Below are 21,318 nucleotides of genomic sequence, written 5' to 3'. Positions count from 1 at the left end.
GTACTTTCAATGTTTTGCCCTTTCAGAATATTACCAATCGGTTACAGCATTTCAAGGAGTCCATGTGAAGACATGGGCTTGTGTGAAAAAGCTCACTGACCCCAATGTGATTTGAACACGCAACCTTCTGATCTGGAGTCAGACGCACTACCGTTGCGCCACGAGGTCCCTGCTTCCTTTCATATTGGAACAGTTACATCGACGGCCTAAGAGACTTTCTTTTCTTTACAATGACAAAATGGGTTTACTGCTAGTAATGTTATACTGACAGTTTTTGGAACTGTTTGATCGACGACCTAAGAGACTTTCTTTTGTTTACAATGACAACAATGGTTTACTGCTAATAATGCTATACTCGCAGAGGGTACCAGCGTTCTCTTCTCTACACAATTTTAAGCAAATAAGAGAATACCAGAAATGCCACACAATGTTTCTATCCTCAGACACTCACTACTGTGCCCACTGCTTATTTTTCTTTGCTTTCTCTTTAAATGAAAAAGGTTAACAGCATTTTAAAAGGCAGCCACACTAAACACTTTCTTAAACACATCATGCTACATGAAAAGTGTCATGTTCAAATGAAAATATAGCGTTTACAGTCACTTCTATACAACTGCATCAGCAGCCCCAAAAGAAGGGTTGTAGAACTTTGCCCAATTGCGTAGCAAGCTAAGGGATATTTTTTATTGCTGTGAGAGAGTGGACAGTGTACTTTCTCAGCTCCTATGAGGATAGTGAGCTAAGTGTACTTTCAATGTTTTGCCCTTTCAGAATTTTCCAATCGGTTACAGCATTTCAAGGAGTCCATGTGAAGACATGGGCTTGTGTGAAAAAGCTCACTGACCCCGACGTGATTTGAACACGCAACCTTCTGATCTGGAATCAGCCGAGCTACCGTTGCGCCACGAGGTCCCTGCATTCTTTTGTATTGGAAAAGTTACATCGACGGCCTAAGAGACTTTCTTTTCTTTACAATGACAATATGGGTTTACTGCTAGTAATGTTATACTGACAGTTTTTGGAACTGTTTGATCGACGGCCTAAGAGACTTTCTTTTGTTTACAATGACAACAATGGTTTACTGCTAATAATGCTATACTCACAGAGGGTACCAGCGTTCTCTTCTCTACACAATTTTAAGCAAATAAGAGAATACCAGAAATGCCACACAATGCTTCTATCCTCAGACACTCACTACTGTGCCCACTGCTTATTTTTCTTTGTTTTCTCTTCAAATGAAAAAGGTTAACAGCATTTTAACAGGCAGCCACACTAAACACCTTCTTAAACACATCATGCTACATGAAAAGTGTCATGTTCAAATGAAAATATAGCGTTTATAGTCACTTCTATACAACTGCACCAGCAGCCCCACAAGAAAGGTTGTAGAACTTTGCCCAATTGCGTAGCAAGCTAAGGGATATTTTTAATTGCTGTGGGAGAGTGGACAGTGTACTTTCTCAGCTCCTATGAGGATAGTGAGCTACGTGTACTTTCAATGTTCTGCCCTGTCAGAATTTTCCAATCGGTTACAGCATTTCAAGGAGTCCATGTGAAGACATGGGCTTGTGTGAAAAAGCTCACTGACCCCGACGTGATTTGAACACGCAACCTTCAGATCCGGAGTCAGACGCGCTACCGTTGCGCCACGAGGTCCCTGCATTCTTTCGTATTGGAACAGTTACATCGACGGCCTAAGAGACTTTCTTTTCTTTACAATGACAAAATGGGTTTACTGCTAGTAATGTTATACTGACAGTTTTTGGAACTGTTTGATCGACGACCTAAGAGACTTTCTTTTGTTTACAATGACAACAATGGTTTACTGCTAATAATGCTATACTCACAGAGGGTACCAGCGTTCTCTTCTCTACACAATTTTAAGCAAAAAAGAGAATACCAGAAATGCCACACAATGCTTCTATCCTCAGACACTCACTACTGTGTCCACTGCTTATTTTTCTTTGCTTTCTCTTCAAATGACAAAGGTTAACAGCATTTTAAAAGGCAGCTAGTGTTGGGCGAACAGTGTTCGCCACTGTTCGGGTTCTGCAGAACATCACCCTGTTCGGGTGATGTTCGAGTTCGGCCGAACACCTGACGGTGCTCGGCCAAACCGTTCGGCCATATGGCCGAACTAAGAGCGCATGGCCGAACGTTCCCCGAACGTTCGGCTAGCGCTGTGATTGGCCGAACGGGTCACGTGGTTCGGACCCGAACGCGCTCTGATTGGCCGAACTGTCACGTGGTTCGGGTAAATAAATACCCGAACCACGTCATATCTCCGCCATTTGTCTGTGGGTTTAGCTTTGGGTAGGCAGGCAGGGTAGTTCGCGCTCCAGCCACGCTAGCCAGGGTCCCCCCCAGTCATTGTGTGTCACTGCTGGGAACAGTAGTACACCGCTCGTTCAGCCACACTATATAGCATTCTGTGTACTGTTCTGTGTCTGCTGGGAACAGTGGTACACCGCTCGTTCAGCCACACTATATAGCATTCTGTGTACTGTTCTGTGTCTGCTGGGAACAGTAGTACACCGCTCGTTCAGCCACACTATATAGCATTCTGTGTACTGTTCTGTGTCTGCTGGGAACAGTAGTACACCGCTCGTTCAGCCACACTATATAGCATTCTGTGTACTGTTCTGTGTCTGCTGGGAACAGTGGTACACCGCTCGTTCAGCCACACTATATAGCATTCTGTGTACTGTTCTGTGTCTGCTGGGAACAGTGGTACACCGCTCGTTCAGCCACACTATATAGCATTCTGTGTACTGTTCTGTGTCTGCTGGGAACAGTAGTACACCGCTCGTTCAGCCACACTATATAGCATTCTGTGTACTGTTCTGTGTCTGCTGGGAACAGTAGTACACCGCTCGTTCAGCCACACTATATAGCATTCTGTGTACTGTTCTGTGTCTGCTGGGAACAGTAGTACACCGCTCGTTCAGCCACACTATATAGCATTCTGTGTACTGTTCTGTGTCTGCTGGGAACAGTGGTACACCGCTCGTTCAGCCACACTATATAGCATTCTGTGTACTGTTCTGTGTCTGCTGGGAACAGTAGTACACCGCTCGTTCAGCCACACTATATAGCATTCTGTGTACTGTTCTGTGTCTGCTGGGAACAGTAGTACACCGCTCGTTCAGCCACACTATATAGCATTCTGTGTACTGTTCTGTGTCTGCTGGGAACAGTGGTACACCGCTCGTTCAGCCACACTATATAGCATTCTGTGTACTGTTCTGTGTCTGCTGGGAACAGTGGTACACCGCTCGTTCAGCCACACTATATAGCATTCTGTGTACTGTTCTGTGTCTGCTGGGAACAGTAGTACACCGCTCGTTCAGCCACACTATATAGCATTCTGTGTACTGTTCTGTGTCTGCTGGGAACAGTAGTACACCGCTCGTTCAGCCACACTATATAGCATTCTGTGTACTGTTCTGTGTCTGCTGGGAACAGTAGTACACCGCTCGTTCAGCCACACTATATAGCATTCTGTGTACTGTTCTGTGTCTGCTGGGAACAGTAGTACACCGCTCGTTCAGCCACACTATATAGCATTCTGTGTACTGTTCTGTGTCTGCTGGGAACAGTAGTACACCGCTCGTTCAGCCACACTATATAGCATTCTGTGTACTGTTCTGTGTCTGCTGGGAACAGTAGTACACCGCTCGTTCAGCCACACTATATAGCATTCTGTGTACTGTTCTGTGTCTGCTGGGAACAGTGGTACACCGCTCGTTCAGCCACACTATATAGCATTCTGTGTACTGTTCTGTGTCTGCTGGGAATAGTGGTACACCGCTCGTTCAGCCACACTATATAGCATTCTGTGTACTGTTCTGTGTCTGCTGGGAACAGTGGTACACCGCTCGTTCAGCCACACTATATAGCATTCTGTGTACTGTTCTGTGTCTGCTGGGAACAGTAGTACACCGCTCGTTCAGCCACACTATATAGCATTCTGTGTACTGTTCTGTGTCTGCTGGGAATAGTGGTACACCGCTCGTTCAGCCACACTATATAGCATTCTGTGTACTGTTCTGTGTCTGCTGGGAATAGTGGTACACCGCTCGTTCAGCCACACTATATAGCATTCTGTGTACTGTTCTGTGTCTGCTGGGAACAGTGGTACACCGCTCGTTCAGCCACACTATATAGCATTCTGTGTACTGTTCTGTGTCTGCTGGGAACAGTAGTACACCGCTCGTTCAGCCACACTATATAGCATTCTGTGTACTGTTCTGTGTCTGCTGGGAACAGTAGTACACCGCTCGTTCAGCCACACTATATAGCATTCTGTGTACTGTTCTGTGTCTGCTGGGAATAGTGGTACACCGCTCGTTCAGCCACACTATATAGCATTCTGTGTACTGTTCTGTGTCTGCTGGGAATAGTGGTACACCGCTCGTTCGCCACTGTATAGCATTGTGCTCTGTGTCGCTGCTGGGAATAGTGGTACACCGCTCACCCGTCACTGTATAGCATTGTGCTCTGTGTCGCTGCTGGGAATAGTGGTACACCGCTCACCCGTCACTGTATAGCATTGTGCTCTGTGTCGCTGCTGGGAATAGTGGTACACCGCTCACCCGTCACTGTATAGCATTGTGCTCTGTGTCGCTGCTGGGAATAGTGGTACTGTATAGCATTTCTGTACTGTCACTGTACTGCTGCCAGTCAGCGTGTACTGTAAGGATAAGTGAAATGAGGAAGAAATCCGGTGAAAGAGGGAGGGGCAAGGGAAGAGGTGTTTCCCCTGACGGTTCACGTACAGGCCACAGGGGAGCACCCAAGAAAACCCACTCAATACCGCCCATGTTGTCCAGGACAACAACCCTCACAAATCCAAAAGAACAGGACCAGATAATTACTTGGATGACCTCTCAAGCGTCCAGCAGTGGGTTAAGCAGCACCAGCACATCACGCACGAGGTCCGAGTCCTCAGCCAGTTACAAGGAGCCAGTGGGCACAAAGCTGACACAACCGGCAGCGACACCACGCACACAACTGCCAGATAACCAGTCCGATGAATTACCTCAGGACACAATGGGGTATTCGCAGGAGCTATTCCCAGCCCAACAAACTTCCACCTTTCAAAGGTCAATGGAGGAACAGCCAGAAATGTTGTGCCTGGATTCACAACCGTTAACTGTGGGAAATGCACCGCGCACTGAAATACAAGGCGAGTCCGAAGAGGACTCGGAAACCCAAATCCCAGAGCAATTTGGGCAGGAGGGGTTGCAATTGCAGGAGGTCGGCCGACAAGATCTGGAAGACGACGTTGGAGTGTGCTGCGCAGAGGTTGTTGTGGGGAGCTCTACTCCACGGCGGTGGCCCACAATGACATATGACGAGTTTGAGGAGATGGAAGAGGAGGGTATGGACAATGTGGACAGAGACCCAGATTTTGTTTGTGAACGAGAACATCGCCGTCGTAGCAGCAGCACAGATGAGTCTGTTGAAGAACACACTGCTGCACGAGTTCGCCTTGTGCCACAAGGTAGGCGGCGCGCAATTTCAGGCACCACAAGCGTGGAAGTTCAAGTGAGAGGCAAAAGAGGAGCAAACAGAAATCGCCAGCAAGGAGGCAGGTGCTCCAAAGTCTGGGCTTTCTTTGAAGACTGCACTGAGGATGTTACCATGGCGATTTGCAAGGTGTGCAAGACCCGCCTGAGCAGGGGGAAAAATATTAACAACCTCTCCACCACCAGCATGAGCCGTCACATGCTATCCAAACATCCCACTCTTTGGGCAAACGCGTCAGGACAGGGTACCAGAAACAACACTGCCTCCCTTGGGTTCACCAGACCCGCCTCAGCAGCAGCAGTAGCCCAGCCATTGCGTGGTTCACAACATTCACAAACATCAGACGACGCTGACACTGTCACTTTCCGGAGTAGTGCTCTTGAGGTCTCCCAGTGTTCATCAAACACAACAACCAACAGCCCTTCCGTGTGCAGCGCTACGGTTCAGTTGTCTGTGTCGGAGATGTTTGAGCGCAAGAGGAAATTGCCAGCAAATGACCCCCGGGCCGTGGCAGTAACAGCCAGCATAGCCAAGCTTCTGGCCTGCGAAATGCTGCCATATCGATTGGTGGAGACAAAAAGCTTCAAGGGCATGATGTCAGTGGCCATCCCACGTTACGTGGTTCCCAGCCGCTACCACTTTGCACGCTCTGCAGTGCCTGAGTTGCATGAGCACGTGGTCAGCAAAATAACCCGAAGCTTGAAGAATGCCGTTGCCTGCAAGGTTCACCTCACCACTGACACCTGGACGAGTGCGTTCGGCCAGGGTCGATACATCTCCCTTACCGCGCACTGGGTGAACCTTGTGGAGCCTGGCAGCGATTCCTCACCTGCTACGGCACGGGTGTTGCCCACGCCACAAACAGCTGCACCGCCGTCCCTCCCACTGGATAACAGCAGCACCTACCTCTCTGACTCCTTCTCCTCCAACGCATCTCAAAGCTGTACCTCATCCGGAAACGCTAACCCAGCAGCAGTAGGATCGTGGAAGCAGTGCAGCACAGCTGTTGGCATGCGTCAGCAAGCGTTGCTGAAGCTAATCTGCCTTGGGGATAAGCAGCACACAGGGGAGGAAATTTGGAGGGGAATAAAGGAACAGACGGATTTGTGGCTGGCACCGCTGGACCTGAAACCGGGCATGGTTGTGTGTGATAATGGGAGTAATCTCATTCGCGCTTTAAGGTTGGCTAAGCTGACACACATCCCTTGCCTGGCGCACGTGATGAACCTAGTAGTTCAGCGGTTCCTGAGGACATACCCAGGCGTGCCCGATCTGCTGTTGAAGGTGCGTCGAGTGTCCAAACATTGTAGAAATTCCAGTACTGCTTCGGGGGCACTCGCCAAGATGCAGGAGCGCTTCAATCTCCCCCACCATCGCTTGCTGTGTGATGTCCCTACGCGCTGGAATTCTACGCTGCACATGCTAGCCCGCTTTTGCGAGCAGAAGAGTGCAGTGGTCCAGTACATGACGGCGCAGTACCGAGGCGCATCCGGCCAGCTGCCAAGCTTCTGTGGATCCGATTGGGCCAACATGTTGGACCTCTGCCAAGTCCTCCAAAATTTTGAGCAATCCACGTTGCTTGTGAGCAGTGACAACTCTTCAGTCAGCATTACCATACCACTGCTGTGTTTACTGAAGAGGTCGATGTTAAAAATCAAGGAAACAGCTGTCATGATGCAACTGGGGGAATCTGAAGGAGAAAACGATCAGCGTGATGGTACCAACATCAGGCCATCCGCCTCAGGGAACGCTGGCCCCAGCAGCTATGACGAAGAAGAGGAGGAGGAACAGCTGGAGTTGGAGCAGGAATTTCATGACACCACTGACGAGGGCCAGAGCGGTGCACGTTGGACTTCCACAATTCAACGCGAATGGTCAGCAGAAGCAGACCAGGAGGAAGGTGACGACTATGATGCATCACAACAACTATCACAACGCTCACAAGAGGATGATGAGGATTCTGGTAGGACTCTGGCACACATGGCTCAATTCATGCTAGACTGCATTGAACGTGACCCACGCATTGTGCGCATTCTGGACAACACCAATTACTGGGTTTATACCCTTCTGGATCCACGGTACAAACACAATGTTCCAAAACTGCTTGAAGAAAGAGTCAGACAGGTCAAAATGGAAGAATACCAGCAGGCCCTTGTGGAGACTTTAGAGAGGAGATTGACATCCTCCCCCTCCTCTAGCCAGTTGTACGCAGACAGACTGACTTCCGCAAACCCAGGACGACCAGGAGGGCAGCAAACAACGCAAGCCGCAGCTAGTACCCAAAAGGGAATGGTATCGGCAGTGTCCTTGGAGTGGGAAAATTTTCTGACACCCATGCAGCCGCAGCCCACTGAACAGCAAGCGTGCAGATCCACCTCCAACACCGATCGCCTGGAGAAGATGGTCAAGGACTACATGTCAGATGGCGTAGCTGTGTCGAACCATCCATCTGCACCCTTCAACTATTGGGTATCGAAGCTAGACACCTGGCACGAACTGGCAATGTACGCAATAGAGGTGCTGGCTTGCCCGGCAGCCAGCGTTATGTCGGAACGCTGTTTCAGTGCTGCCGGAGGCATCGTCACAGATCGGCGTATCCGCCTCTCTACAGAAAATGCAGACCGTCTGACTCAAATTAAAATGAATCAATCCTGGATTGGAAATGACTACGCAACACTCCAGGACCCCAACCAAGTAACATGACCAATGAACATCTGGGATGGTGTTGCGTTTCCGGGCCCTGTTTATTGAACCTCTCATCTGTATTACATTTATGACTGCATGGCGGCAAAAAGCATTGCTGCTATATCCGCACGCTTTTTGTCCACATGCAAGGCCTGGGTTGTTGTGTCTCACAAAGCGTGGCCTTCTCCTCCTGCGCCTGCTCCTGTTCCATCACGTCTGCTGCTGCTGGGTTAGCGTTGCCGCGTGGTCCCTGTTTATTGAACCACTTATCTTTATTACATTTATGACTGCATGGCGGTACAAAGCATGCTATCCGCACGCTTCTTGCCCTCATGCAAGGCCTGGGTTGTTGTGTCTCACAAAGCGTGGCCTTCTCCTCCTGCGCCTGCTCCTGTTCCATCACGTCTGCTGCTGCTGGGTTAGCGTTGCCGCGTGGTCCCTGTTTATTGAACCACTTATCTTTATTACATTTATGACTGCATGGCGGTACAAAGCATGCTATCCGCACGCTTCTTGCCCTCATGCAAGGCCGGGGTTGTTGTGTCTCACAAAGCGTGGCCTTCTTCTCCTCCTGCGCCACCCTCCTCCTGTTCCATCACGTGTGCTGCTGCTGGGTTAGCGTTACCGGTCCCTTTTCCTGGAACCTCTTATATGTATTACATTTATGACTGCATGCCGACAAAAAACATGTTACCTGTGCAAAGAAAACAGACATTTCCCGCATTTAAAAGACAGTTTTCCCTTTGAAACTTTAAAATCGATTTTCTCAAAAACTATAAGCTCTTTTTGCTAATTTTTTTTTCCTCTTGTACTTACTCCCAAGGTGCACATACCCTGTAAATTTGGGGTATGTAGCATGTAAGGAGGCTTTACAAACCACAAAAGTTCGGGTCCCCATTGACTTCCATTATGTTCGGAGTTCGGGTCGAACACCCGAACATCGCGGCCATGTTCGGCCTGTTCGGCCCGAACCCGAACATCTAGATGTTCGCCCAACACTAAAGGCAGCCACACTAAACACCTTCTTAAACACATCATGTTACAAGAAAAGTGTCATGTTCAAATGAAAATATAGCGTTTATAGTCACTTCTCTACAACTGCATCAGCAGCCCCAAAAGAAGGGTTGTAGAACTTTGCCGAATTGCGTAGCAAGCTAAGGGATATTTTTTATTGCAGTGAGAGAGTGGACAGTGTACTTTCTCAGCTCCTATGAGGATAGTGAGCTAAGTGTACTTTCAATGTTTTGCCCTTTCAGAATTTTCCAATCGGTTACAGCATTTTAAGGAGTCTATGTGAAGACATGGGCTTGTGTGAAAAAGCTCACTGACCCCGACGTGATTTGAACACGCAACCTTCTGATCTGGAGTCAGACGCGCTACCGTTGCGCCACGAGGTCCCTGCATTTTTTCGTATTGGAACAGTTACATCGACGGCCTAAGAGACTTTCTTTTCTTTACAATGACAAAATGGGTTTACTGCTAGTAATGTTATACTGACAGTTTTTGGAACTGTTTGATCGACGACCTAAGAGACTTTCTTTTGTTTACAATGACAACAATGGTTTACTGCTAATAATGCTATACTCACAGAGGGTACCAGCGTTCTCTTCTCTACACAATTTTAAGCAAAAAAGAGAATACCAGAAATGCCACACAATGCTTCTATCCTCAGACACTCACTACTGTGTCCACTGCTTATTTTTCTTTGCTTTCTCTTCAAATGAAAAAGGTTAACAGCATTTTAAAAGGCAGCCACACTAAACACTTTCTTAAACACATCATGCTACAAGAAAAGTGTCATGTTCAAATGAAAATATAGCGTTTATAGTCACTTCTATACAACTGCACCAGCAGCCCCAAAAGAAGGGTTGTAGAACTTTGCCCAATTGCGTAGCAAGATAAGGGATATTTTTTATTGCTGTGAGAGAGTGGACAGTGTACTTTCTCAGCTCCTATGAGGATAGTGAGCTAAGTGTACTTTCAATGTTTTGCCCTTTCAGAATTTTCCAATCGGTTACAGCATTTCAAGGAGTCCATGTGAAGACATGGGCTTGTGTGAAAAAGCTCACTGACCCCGACGTGATTTGAACACGCAACCTTCTGATCTGGAGTCAAACGCGCTACCGTTGCGCCACGAGGTCCCTACATTGTTTTGTATTGGAAAAGTTACATCGACGGCCTAAGAGACTTTCTTTTCTTTACAATGACAATATGGGTTTACTGCTAGTAATGTTATACTCACAGTTTTTGGAACTGTTTGATCGACGGCCTAAGAGACTTTCTTTTGTTTACAATGACAACAATGGTTTACTGCTAATAATGCTATACTCACAGAGGGTACCAGCGTTCTCTTCTCTACACAATTTTAAGCAAAAAAGAGAATACCAGAAATGCCACACAATGCTTCTATCCTCAGACACTCACTACTGTGCCCACTGCTTATTTTTCTTTGCTTTCTATTCAAATGAAAAAGGTTAACAGCATTTTAACAGGCAGCCACACTAAACACCTTCTCAAACACATCATGCTACATGAAAAGTGTCATGTTCAAATGAAAATATAGCGTTTATAGTCACTTCTATACAACTGCACCAGCAGCCCCAAAGGAAGGGTTGTAGAACTTTGCCCAATTGCGTAGCAAGCTAAGGGATATTTTTAATTGCTGTGGGAGAGTGGACAGTGTACTTTCTCAGCTCCTATGAGGATAGTGAGCTACGTGTACTTTCAATGTTTTGCCCTGTCAGAATTTTCCAATCGGTTACAGCATTTCAAGGAGTCCATGTTAAGACATGGGCTTGTGTGAAAAAGCTCACTGACCCTGACGTGATTTGAACACGCAATCTTCAGATCCGGAGTCAGAAGCGCTACCGTTGCGCCACGAGGTCCCTGCATTCTTTCGTATTGGAACAGTTACATCGACGGCCTAAGAGACTTTCTTTTCTTTACAATGACAAAATGGGTTTACTGCTAATAATGCTATACTCACAGAGGGTACCAGCGTTCTCTTCTCTACACAATTTTAAGCAAAAAAGAGAATACCAGAAATGCCACACAATGCTTCTATCCTCAGACACTCACTACTGTGCCCACTGCTTATTTTTCTTTACTTTCTCTTCAAATGAAAAAGGTTAACAGCATTTTAAAAGGCAGCCACACTAAACACCTTCTTAAACACATCATGTTACAAGAAAAGTGTCATGTTCAAATGAAAATATAGCGTTTATAGTCACTTCTATACAACTGCACCAGCAGCCCTAAAACAAGGGTTGTAGAACTTTGCCCAATTGCGTAGCAAGCTAAGGGATATTTTTTATTGCTGTGAGAGAGTGGACAGTGTATTTTCTCAGCTCCTATGAGGATAGTTAGCTACGTGTACTTTCAATGTTTTGCCCTTTCAGAATTTTCCAATCGGTTACAGCATTTCAAGGAGTCCATGTGAAGACATGGGCTTGTGTGAAAAAGCTCACTGACCCCGACGTGATTTGAACACGCAACCTTCTGATCTGGAGTCAGACGCGCTACCGTTGCGCCACGAGGTCCCTGCATTCTTTCGTATTGGAACAGTTACATCGACGGCCTAAGAGACTTTCTTTTCTTTACAATGACAAAATGGGTTTACTGCTAGTAATGTTATACTGACAGTTTTTGGAACTGTTTGATCGACGACCTAAGAGACTTTCTTTTGTTTACAATGACAACAATGGTTTACTGCTAATAATGCTATACTCACAGTGGGTACCAGCGTTCTCTTCTCTACACAATTTTAAGCAAAAAAGAGAATACCAGAAATGCCACACAATGCTTCTATCCTCAGACACTCACTACTGTGTCCACTGCTTATTTTTCTTTGCTTTCTCTTCAAATGAAAAAGGTTAACAGCATTTTAAAAGGCAGCCACACTAAACACATTCTTAAACACATCATGCTACATGAAAAGTGTCATGTTCAAATGAAAATATAGCGTTTATAGTCACTTCTATACAACTGCACCAGCAGCCCCAAAAGAAGGGTTGTAGAACTTTGCCCAATTGCGTAGCAAGATAAGGGATATTTTTTATTGCTGTGAGAGAGTGGACAGTGTACTTTCTCAGCTCCTATGAGGATAGTGAGCTAAGTGTACTTTCAATGTTTTGCCCTTTCAGAATTTTCCAATCGGTTACAGCATTTCAAGGAGTCCATGTGAAGACATGGGCTTGTGTGAAAAAGCTCACTGACCCCGACGTGATTTGAACACGCAACCTTCTGATCTGGAGTCAGACGCGCTACCGTTGCGCCACGAGGTCCCTACATTCTTTTGTATTGGAAAAGTTACATCGACGGCCTAAGAGACTTTCTTTTCTTTACAATGACAATATGGGTTTACTGCTAGTAATGTTATACTCACAGTTTTTGGAACTGTTTGATCGACGGCCTAAGAGACTTTCTTTTGTTTACAATGACAACAATGGTTTACTGCTAATAATGCTATACTCACAGAGGGTACCAGCGTTCTCTTCTCTACACAATTTTAAGCAAAAAAGAGAATACCAGAAATGCCACACAATGCTTCTATCCTCAGACACTCACTACTGTGCCCACTGCTTATTTTTCTTTGCTTTCTATTCAAATGAAAAAGGTTAACAGCATTTTAACAGGCAGCCACACTAAACACCTTCTTAAACACATCATGCTACATGAAAAGTGTCATGTTCAAATGAAAATATAGCGTTTATAGTCACTTCTATACAACTGCACCAGCAGCCCCAAAAGAAGGGTTGTAGAACTTTGCCCAATTGCGTAGCAAGCTAAGGGATATTTTTAATTGCTGTGGGAGAGTGGACAGTGTACTTTCTCAGCTCCTATGAGGATAGTGAGCTACGTGTACTTTCAATGTTTTGCCCTGTCAGAATTTTCCAATCGGTTACAGCATTTCAAGGAGTCCATGTGAAGACATGGGCTTGTGTGAAAAAGCTCACTGACCCTGACGTGATTTGAACACGCAACCTTCAGATCCGGAGTCAGACGCGCTACCGTTGCGCCACGAGGTCCCTGCATTCTTTCATATTGGAACAGTTACATCGACGGCCTAAGAGACTTTCTTTTCTTTACAATGACAAAATGGGTTTACTGCTAGTAATGTTATACTGACAGTTTTTGGAACTGTTTGATCGACGACCTAAGAGACTTTCTTTTGTTTACAATGACAACAATGGTTTACTGCTAATAATGCTATACTCACAGAGGGTACCAGCGTTCTCTTCTCTACACAATTTTAAGCAAAAAAGAGAATACCAGAAATGCCACACAATGCTTCTATCCTCAGACACTCACTACTGTGTCCACTGCTTATTTTTCTTTACTTTCTCTTGAAATGAAAAAGGTTAACAGCATTTTAAAAGGCAGCCACACTAAACACCTTCTTAAACACATCATGTTACAAGAAAAGTGTCATGTTCAAATGAAAATATAGCGTTTATAGTCACTTCTATACAACTGCACCAGCAGCCCTAAAACAAGGGTTGTAGAACTTTGCCCAATTGCGTAGCAAGCTAAGGGATATTTTTTATTGCTGTGAGAGAGTGGACAGTGTACTTTCTCAGCTCCTATGAGGATAGTGAGCTAAGTGTACTTTCAATGTTTTGCCGTTTCAGAATTTTCCAATCGGTTACAGCATTTCAAGGAGTCCATGTGAAGACATGGGCTTGTGTGAAAAAGCTCACTGACCCCGACGTGAATTGAACACGCAACCTTCAGATCCGGAGTCAGACGCGCTACCGTTGCGCCACGAGGTCCCTGCATTCTTTCGTATTGGAACAGTTACATCGACGGCCTAAGAGACTTTCTTTTCTTTACAATGACAAAATGGGTTTACTGCTAGTAATGTTATACTGACAGTTTTTGGAACTGTTTGATCGACGACCTAAGAGACTTTCTTTTGTTTACAATGACAACAATGGTTTACTGCTAATAATGCTATACTCACAGAGGGTACCAGCGTTCTCTTCTCTACACAATTTTAAGCAAAAAAGAGAATACCAGAAATGCCACGCAATGCTTCTATCCTCAGACACTCACTACTGTGTCCACTGCTTATTTTTCTTTGCTTTCTCTTCAAATGAAAAAGGTTAACAGCATTTTAAAAGGCAGCCACACTAAACACATTCTTAAACACATCATGCTACATGAAAAGTGTCATGTTCAAATGAAAATATAGCGTTTATAGTCACTTCTATACAACTGCACCAGCAGCCCCAAAAGAAGGGTTGTAGAACTTTGCCCAATTGCGTAGCAAGCTAAGGGATATTTTTTATTGCTGTGAGAGAGTGGACAGTGTACTTTCTCAGCTCCTATGAGGATAGTGAGCTAAGTGTACTTTCAAAGTTTTCCTTTTTTTAGAATATTACCAATCGGTTACAGCATTTCAAGGAGTCCATGTGAAGACATGGGCTTGTGTGAAAAAGCTCACTGACCCCGACGTGATTTGAACACGCAACCTTCTGATCTGGAGTCAGACGCGCTACCGTTGCGCCACGAGGTCCCTGCATTCTTTCATATTGGAACAGTTACATCGACGGCCTAAGAGACTTTCTTTTCTTTACAATGACAAAATGGGTTTACTGCTAGTAATGTTATACTGACAGTTTTTGGAACTGTTTGATCGACGACCTAAGAGACTTTCTTTTGTTTACAATGACAACAATGGTTTACTGCTAATAATGCTATACTCACAGAGGGTACCAGCGTTCTCTTCTCTACACAATTTTAAGCAAAAAAGAGAATACCAGAAATGCCACACAATGCTTCTATCCTCAGTCACTCACTACTGTGCCCACTGCTTATTTTTCTTTGCTTTCTCTTCAAATGAAAAAGGTTAACAGCATTTTAAAAGGCAGCCACACTAAACACATTCTTAAACACATCATGCTACATGAAAAGTGTCATGTTCAAATGAAAATATAGCGTTTATAGTCACTTCTATACAACTGCACCAGCAGCCCCAAAAGAAGGGTTGTAGAACTTTGCCCAATTGCGTAGCAAGCTAAGGGATATTTTTTATTGCTGTGGGAGAGTGGACAGTGTACTTTCTCAGCTCCTATGAGGATAGTGAGCTAAGTGTACTTTCAATGTTTTGCCCTTTCAGAATATTACCAATCGGTTACAGCATTTCAAGGAGTCCATGTGAAGACATGGGCTTGTGTGAAAAAGCTCACTGACCCCGACGTGATTTGAACACACAACCTTCTGATCTGGAGTCAGACACGCTACCGTTGCGCCACGAGGTCCCTGCATTCTTTTGTATTGGAAAAGTTACATCGACGGCCTAAGAGATTTTCTTTTCTTTACAATGACAATATGGGTTTACTGCTAGTAATGTTATACTGGCAGTTTTTGGAACTGTTTGATCGACGGCCTAAGAGACTTTATTTTGTTTACAATGACAACAATGGTTTACTGCTAATAATGCTATACTCACAGAGGGTACCAGCGTTCTCTTCTCTACACAATTTTAAGCAAAAAAGAGAATACCAGAAATGCCACACAATGCTTCTATCCTCAGACACTCACTACTGTGCCCACTGCTTATTTTTCTTTGCTTTCTATTTAAATGAAAAAGGTTAACAGCATTTTAACAGGCAGCCACACTAAACACCTTCTTAAACACATCATGCTACATGAAAAGTGTCATGTTCAAATGAAAATATAGCGTTTATAGTCACTTCTATACAACTGCACCAGCAGCCCCAAAAGAAGGGTTGTAGAACTTTGCCCAATTGCGTAGCAAGCTAAGGGATATTTTTAATTGCTGTGGGAGAGTGGACAGTGTACTTTCTCAGCTCCTATGAGGATAGTGAGCTACGTGTACTTTCAATGTTTTGCCCTGTCAGAATTTTCCAATCGGTTACAGCATTTCAAGGAGTCCATGTGAAGACATGGGCTTGTGTGAAAAAGCTCACTGACCCTGACGTGATTTGAACACGCAACCTTCAGATCCGGAGTCAGACGCGCTACCGTTGCGCCACGAGGTCCCTGCATTCTTTCGTATTGGAACAGTTACATCGACGGCCTAAGAGACTTTCTTTTCTTTACAATGACAAAATGGGTTTACTGCTAGTAATGTTATACTGACAGTTTTTGGAACTGTTTGATCGACGACCTAAGAGACTTTCTTTTGTTTACAATGACAACAATGGTTTACTGCTAATAATGCTATACTCACAGAGGGTACCAGCGTTCTCTTCTCTACACAATTTTAAGCAAAAAAGAGAATACCAGAAATGCCACACAATGCTTCTATCCTCAGACACTCACTACTGTGTCCACTGCTTATTTTTCTTTACTTTCTCTTCAAATGAAAAAGGTTAACAGCATTTTAAAAGGCAGCCACACTAAACACCTTCTTAAACACATCATGTTACAAGAAAAGTGTCATGTTCAAATGAAAATATAGCGTTTATAGTCACTTCTATACAACTGCACCAGCAGCCCTAAAACAAGGGTTGTAGAACTTTGCCCAATTGCGTAGCAAGCTAAGGGATATTTTTTATTGCTGTGAGAGAGTGGACAGTGTATTTTCTCAGCTCCTATGAGGATAGTTAGCTACATGTACTTTCAATGTTTTGCCGTTTCAGAATTTTCCAATCGGTTACAGCATTTCAAGGAGTCCATGTGAAGACATGGGCTTGTGTGAAAAAGCTCACTGACCCCGACGTGATTTAAACACGCAACCTTCTGATCTGGAGTCAGACGCGCTACCGTTGCGCCACGAGGTCCATGCATTCTTTCGTATTGGAACAGTTACATCGACGGCCTAAGAGACTTTCTTTTCTTTACAATGACAAAATGGGTTTACTGCTAGTAATGTTATACTGACAGTTTTTGGAACTGTTTGATCGACGACCTAAGAGACTTTCTTTTGTTTACAATGACAACAATGGTTTACTGCTAATAATGCTATACTCACAGTGGGTACCAGCGTTCTCTTCTCTACACAATTTTAAGCAAAAAAGAGAATACCAGAAATGCCACACAATGCTTCTATCCTCAGACACTCACTACTGTGTCCACTGCTTATTTTTCTTTGCTTTCTCTTCAAATGAAAAAGGTTAACAGCATTTTAAAAGTCAGCCACACTAAACACATTCTTAAATACATCATGCTACATGAAAAGTGTCATGTTCAAATGAAAATATAGCGTTTATAGTCACTTCTATACAACTGCACCAGCAGCCCCAAAAGAAGGGTTGTAGAACTTTGCCCGATTGCGTAGCAAGCTAAGGGATATTTTTTATTGCTGTGAGAGAGTGGACAGTGTACTTTCTCAGCTCCTATGAGGATAGTGAGCTAAGTGTACTTTCAAAGTTTTCCTCTTTTTAGAATATTACCAATCGGTTACAGCATTTCAAGGAGTCCATGTGAAGACATGGGCTTGTGTGAAAAAGCTCACTGACCCCGACGTGATTTGAACACGCAACCTTCTGATCTGGAGTCAGACGCGCTACCGTTGCGCCACGAGGTCCCTGCATTCTTTCATATTGGAACAGTTACATCGACGGCCTAAGAGACTTTCTTTTCTTTACAATGACAAAATGGGTTTACTGCTAGTAATGTTATACTGACAGTTTTTGGAACTGTTTGATCGACGACCTAAGAGACTTTCTTTTGTTTACAATGACAACAATGGTTTACTGCTAATAATGCTATACTCACAGAGGGTACCAGCGTTCTCTTCTCTACACAATTTTAAGCAAAAAAGAGAATACCAGAAATGCCACACAATGCTTCTATCCTCAGTCACTCACTACTGTGCCCACTGCTTATTTTTCTTTGCTTTCTCTTCAAATGAAAAAGGTTAACAGCATTTTAAAAGGCAGCCACACTAAACACATTCTTAAACACATCATGCTACATGAAAAGTGTCATGTTCAAATGAAAATATAGCGTTTATAGTCACTTCTATACAACTGCACCAGCAGCCCCAAAAGAAGGGTTGTAGAACTTTGCCCAATTGCGTAGCAAGCTAAGGGATATTTTTGATTGCTGTGGGAGAGTGGACAGTGTACTTTCTCAGCTCCTATGAGGATAGTGAGCTAAGTGTACTTTCAATGTTTTGCCCTTTCAGAATATTACCAATCGGTTACAGCATTTCAAGGAGTCCATGTGAAGACATGGGCTTGTGTGAAAAAGCTCACTGACCCCGACGTGATTTGAACACGCAACCTTCTGATCTGGAGTCAGACGCGCTACCGTTGCGCCACGAGGTCCCTGCATTCTTTTGTATTGGAAAAGTTACATCGACGGCCTAAGAGATTTTCTTTTCTTTACAATGACAATATGGGTTTACTGCTAGTAATGTTATACTGGCAGTTTTTGGAACTGTTTGATCGACGTCCTAAGAGACTTTCTTTTGTTTACAATGACAACAATGGTTTACTGCTAATAATGCTATACTCACAGAGGGTACCAGCGTTCTCTTCTCTACACAATTTTAAGCAAAAAAGAGAATACCAGAAATGCCACACAATGCTTCTATCCTCAGACACTCACTACTGTGCCCACTGCTTATTTTTCTTTGCTTTCTATTCAAATGAAAAAGGTGAACAGCATTTTAACAGGCAGCCACACTAAACACCTTCTTAAACACATCATGCTACATGAAAAGTGTCATGTTCAAATGAAAATATAGCGTTTATAGTCACTTCTATACAACTGCACCAGCAGCCCCAAAAGAAGGGTTGTAGAACTTTGCCCAATTGCGTAGCAAGCTAAGGGATATTTTTAATTGCTGTGGGAGAGTGGACAGTGTACTTTCTCAGCTCCTATGAGGATAGTGAGCTACGTGTACTTTCAATGTTTTGCCCTGTCAGAATTTTCCAATCGGTTACAGCATTTCAAGGAGTCCATGTGAAGACATGGGCTTGTGTGAAAAAGCTCACTGACCCTGACGTGATTTGAACACGCAACCTTCAGATCCGGAGTCAGACGCGCTACCGTTGCGCCACGAGGTCCCTGCATTCTTTCATATTGGAACAGTTACATCGACGGCCTAAGAGACTTTCTTTTCTTTACAATGACAAAATGGGTTTACTGCTAGTAATGTTATACTGACAGTTTTTGGAACTGTTTGATCGACGACCTAAGAGACTTTCTTTTGTTTACAATGACAACAATGGTTTACTGCTAATAATGCTATACTCACAGAGGGTACCAGCGTTCTCTTCTCTACACAATTTTAAGCAAAAAAGAGAATACCAGAAATGCCACACAATGCTTCTATCCTCAGACACTCACTACTGTGTCCACTGCTTATTTTTCTTTACTTTCTCTTCAAATGAAAAAGGTTAACAGCATTTTAAAAGGCAGCCACACTAAACACCTTCTTAAACACATCATGTTACAAGAAAAGTGTCATGTTCAAATGAAAATATAGCGTTTATAGTCACTTCTATACAACTGCACCAGCAGCCCTAACACAAGGGTTGTAGAACTTTGCCCAATTGCGTAGCAAGCTAAGGGATATTTTTTATTGCTGTGAGAGAGTGGACAGTGTATTTTCTCAGCTCCTATGAGGATAGTTAGCTACATGTACTTTCAATGTTTTGCCCTTTCAGAATTTTCCAATCGGTTACAGCATTTCAAGGAGTCCATGTGAAGACATGGGCTTGTGTGAAAAAGCTCACTGACCCTGACGTGATTTGAACACGCAACCTTCAGAACCGGAGTCAGTCGCGCTACCGTTGCGCCACGAGGTCCCTGCATTCTTTCGTATTGGAACAGTTACATCGACGGCCTAAGAGACTTTCTTTTCTTTACAATGACAAAATGGGTTTACTGCTAGTAATGTTATACTGACAGTTTTTGGAACTGTTTGATCGACGACCTAAGAGACTTTCTTTTGTTTACAATGACAACAATGGTTTACTGCTAATAATGCTATACTCACAGTGGGTACCAGCGTTCTCTTCTCTACACAATTTTAAGCAAAAAAGAGAATACCAGAAATGCCACACAATGCTTCTATCCTCAGACACTCACTACTGTGTCCACTGCTTATTTTTCTTTGCTTTCTCTTCAAATGAAAAAGGTTAACAGCATTTTAAAAGTCAGCCACACTAAACACATTCTTAAACACATCATGCTACATGAAAAGTGTCATGTTCAAATGAAAATATAGCGTTTATAGTCACTTCTATACAACTGCACCAGCAGCCCCAAAAGAAGGGTTGTAGAACTTTGCCCAATTGCGTAGCAAGATAAGGGATATTTTTTATTGCTGTGAGAGAGTGGACAGTGTACTTTCTCAGCTCCTATGAGGATAGTGAGCTAAGTGTACTTTCAATGTTTTGCCCTTTCAGAATTTTCCAATCGGTTACAGCATTTCAAGGAGTCCATGTGAAGACATGGGTTTGTGTGAAAAAGCTCACTGACCCCGACGTGATTTGAACACGCAACCTTCTGATCTGGAGTCAGACGCGCTACCGTTGCGCCACGAGGTCCCTACATTCTTCTGTATTGGAAAAGTTACATCGACGGCCTAAGAGACTTTCTTTTCTTTACAATGACAATATGGGTTTACTGCTAGTAATGTTATACTGGCAGTTTTTGGAACTGTTTGATCGACGGCCTAAGAGACTTTCTTTTGTTTACAATGACAACAATGGTTTACTGCTAATAATGCTATACTCACAGAGGGTACCAGCGTTCTCTTCTCTACACAATTTTAAGCAAAAAAGAGAATACCAGAAATGCCACACAATGCTTCTATCCTCAGACACTCACTACTGTGCCCACTGCTTATTTTTCTTTGCTTTCTATTCAAATGAAAAAGGTTAACAGCATTTTAACAGGCAGCCACACTAAACACCTTCTTAAACACATCATGCTACATGAAAAGTGTCATGTTCAAATGAAAATATAGCGTTTATAGTCACTTCTATACAACTGCACCAGCAGCCCCAAAAGAAGGGTTGTAGAACTTTGCCCAATTGCGTAGCAAGCTAAGGGATATTTTTAATTGCTGTGGGAGAGTGGACAGTGTACTTTCTCAGCTCCTATGAGGATAGTGAGCTACGTGTACTTTCAATGTTTTGCCCTGTCAGAATTTTCCAATCGGTTACAGCATTT

General features: G+C 44.0%; 1 protein-coding gene and 17 non-coding genes across 18 annotated transcripts in view; all 18 read right to left on the bottom strand.

Moving 5' to 3' along the window:
* Positions 1-21,318, bottom strand: part of GUCY2D (guanylate cyclase 2D, retinal) — a 604,889-nt gene that overhangs the window by 355,463 nt on the left and 228,108 nt on the right. The gene's annotated exons all lie outside the window — the stretch shown is intronic.
* On the bottom strand, positions 97-168 carry TRNAW-CCA (transfer RNA tryptophan (anticodon CCA)). Its single transcript has one exon. It is a non-coding gene; the product is annotated as a tRNA-Trp (tRNA).
* On the bottom strand, positions 1,585-1,656 carry TRNAR-CCG (transfer RNA arginine (anticodon CCG)). Its single transcript has one exon. It is a non-coding gene; the product is annotated as a tRNA-Arg (tRNA).
* Positions 9,543-9,614, bottom strand: TRNAW-CCA (transfer RNA tryptophan (anticodon CCA)). Its single transcript has one exon. It is a non-coding gene; the product is annotated as a tRNA-Trp (tRNA).
* Positions 10,287-10,358, bottom strand: TRNAW-CCA (transfer RNA tryptophan (anticodon CCA)). The gene has a single exon. It is a non-coding gene; the product is annotated as a tRNA-Trp (tRNA).
* On the bottom strand, positions 11,031-11,102 carry TRNAR-CCG (transfer RNA arginine (anticodon CCG)). Its single transcript has one exon. It is a non-coding gene; the product is annotated as a tRNA-Arg (tRNA).
* Positions 11,685-11,756, bottom strand: TRNAW-CCA (transfer RNA tryptophan (anticodon CCA)). The gene has a single exon. It is a non-coding gene; the product is annotated as a tRNA-Trp (tRNA).
* Positions 12,429-12,500, bottom strand: TRNAW-CCA (transfer RNA tryptophan (anticodon CCA)). Its single transcript has one exon. It is a non-coding gene; the product is annotated as a tRNA-Trp (tRNA).
* Positions 13,173-13,244, bottom strand: TRNAR-CCG (transfer RNA arginine (anticodon CCG)). Its single transcript has one exon. It is a non-coding gene; the product is annotated as a tRNA-Arg (tRNA).
* TRNAR-CCG (transfer RNA arginine (anticodon CCG)) lies at positions 13,917-13,988 on the bottom strand. The gene has a single exon. It is a non-coding gene; the product is annotated as a tRNA-Arg (tRNA).
* TRNAW-CCA (transfer RNA tryptophan (anticodon CCA)) lies at positions 14,663-14,734 on the bottom strand. The gene has a single exon. It is a non-coding gene; the product is annotated as a tRNA-Trp (tRNA).
* TRNAW-CCA (transfer RNA tryptophan (anticodon CCA)) lies at positions 15,408-15,479 on the bottom strand. The gene has a single exon. It is a non-coding gene; the product is annotated as a tRNA-Trp (tRNA).
* On the bottom strand, positions 16,152-16,223 carry TRNAR-CCG (transfer RNA arginine (anticodon CCG)). The gene has a single exon. It is a non-coding gene; the product is annotated as a tRNA-Arg (tRNA).
* On the bottom strand, positions 16,896-16,967 carry TRNAW-CCA (transfer RNA tryptophan (anticodon CCA)). The gene has a single exon. It is a non-coding gene; the product is annotated as a tRNA-Trp (tRNA).
* Positions 17,642-17,713, bottom strand: TRNAW-CCA (transfer RNA tryptophan (anticodon CCA)). The gene has a single exon. It is a non-coding gene; the product is annotated as a tRNA-Trp (tRNA).
* Positions 18,387-18,458, bottom strand: TRNAW-CCA (transfer RNA tryptophan (anticodon CCA)). The gene has a single exon. It is a non-coding gene; the product is annotated as a tRNA-Trp (tRNA).
* TRNAR-CCG (transfer RNA arginine (anticodon CCG)) lies at positions 19,131-19,202 on the bottom strand. The gene has a single exon. It is a non-coding gene; the product is annotated as a tRNA-Arg (tRNA).
* On the bottom strand, positions 20,619-20,690 carry TRNAW-CCA (transfer RNA tryptophan (anticodon CCA)). Its single transcript has one exon. It is a non-coding gene; the product is annotated as a tRNA-Trp (tRNA).

Source organism: Hyperolius riggenbachi, chromosome 3 (genome assembly GCF_040937935.1).
Source record: "Hyperolius riggenbachi isolate aHypRig1 chromosome 3, aHypRig1.pri, whole genome shotgun sequence".
Lineage (NCBI taxonomy): Eukaryota > Metazoa > Chordata > Amphibia > Anura > Hyperoliidae > Hyperolius > Hyperolius riggenbachi.
Note: the sequence above shows the minus strand (reverse complement) of the source record. Positions and strands in the feature narration are given on the sequence as shown.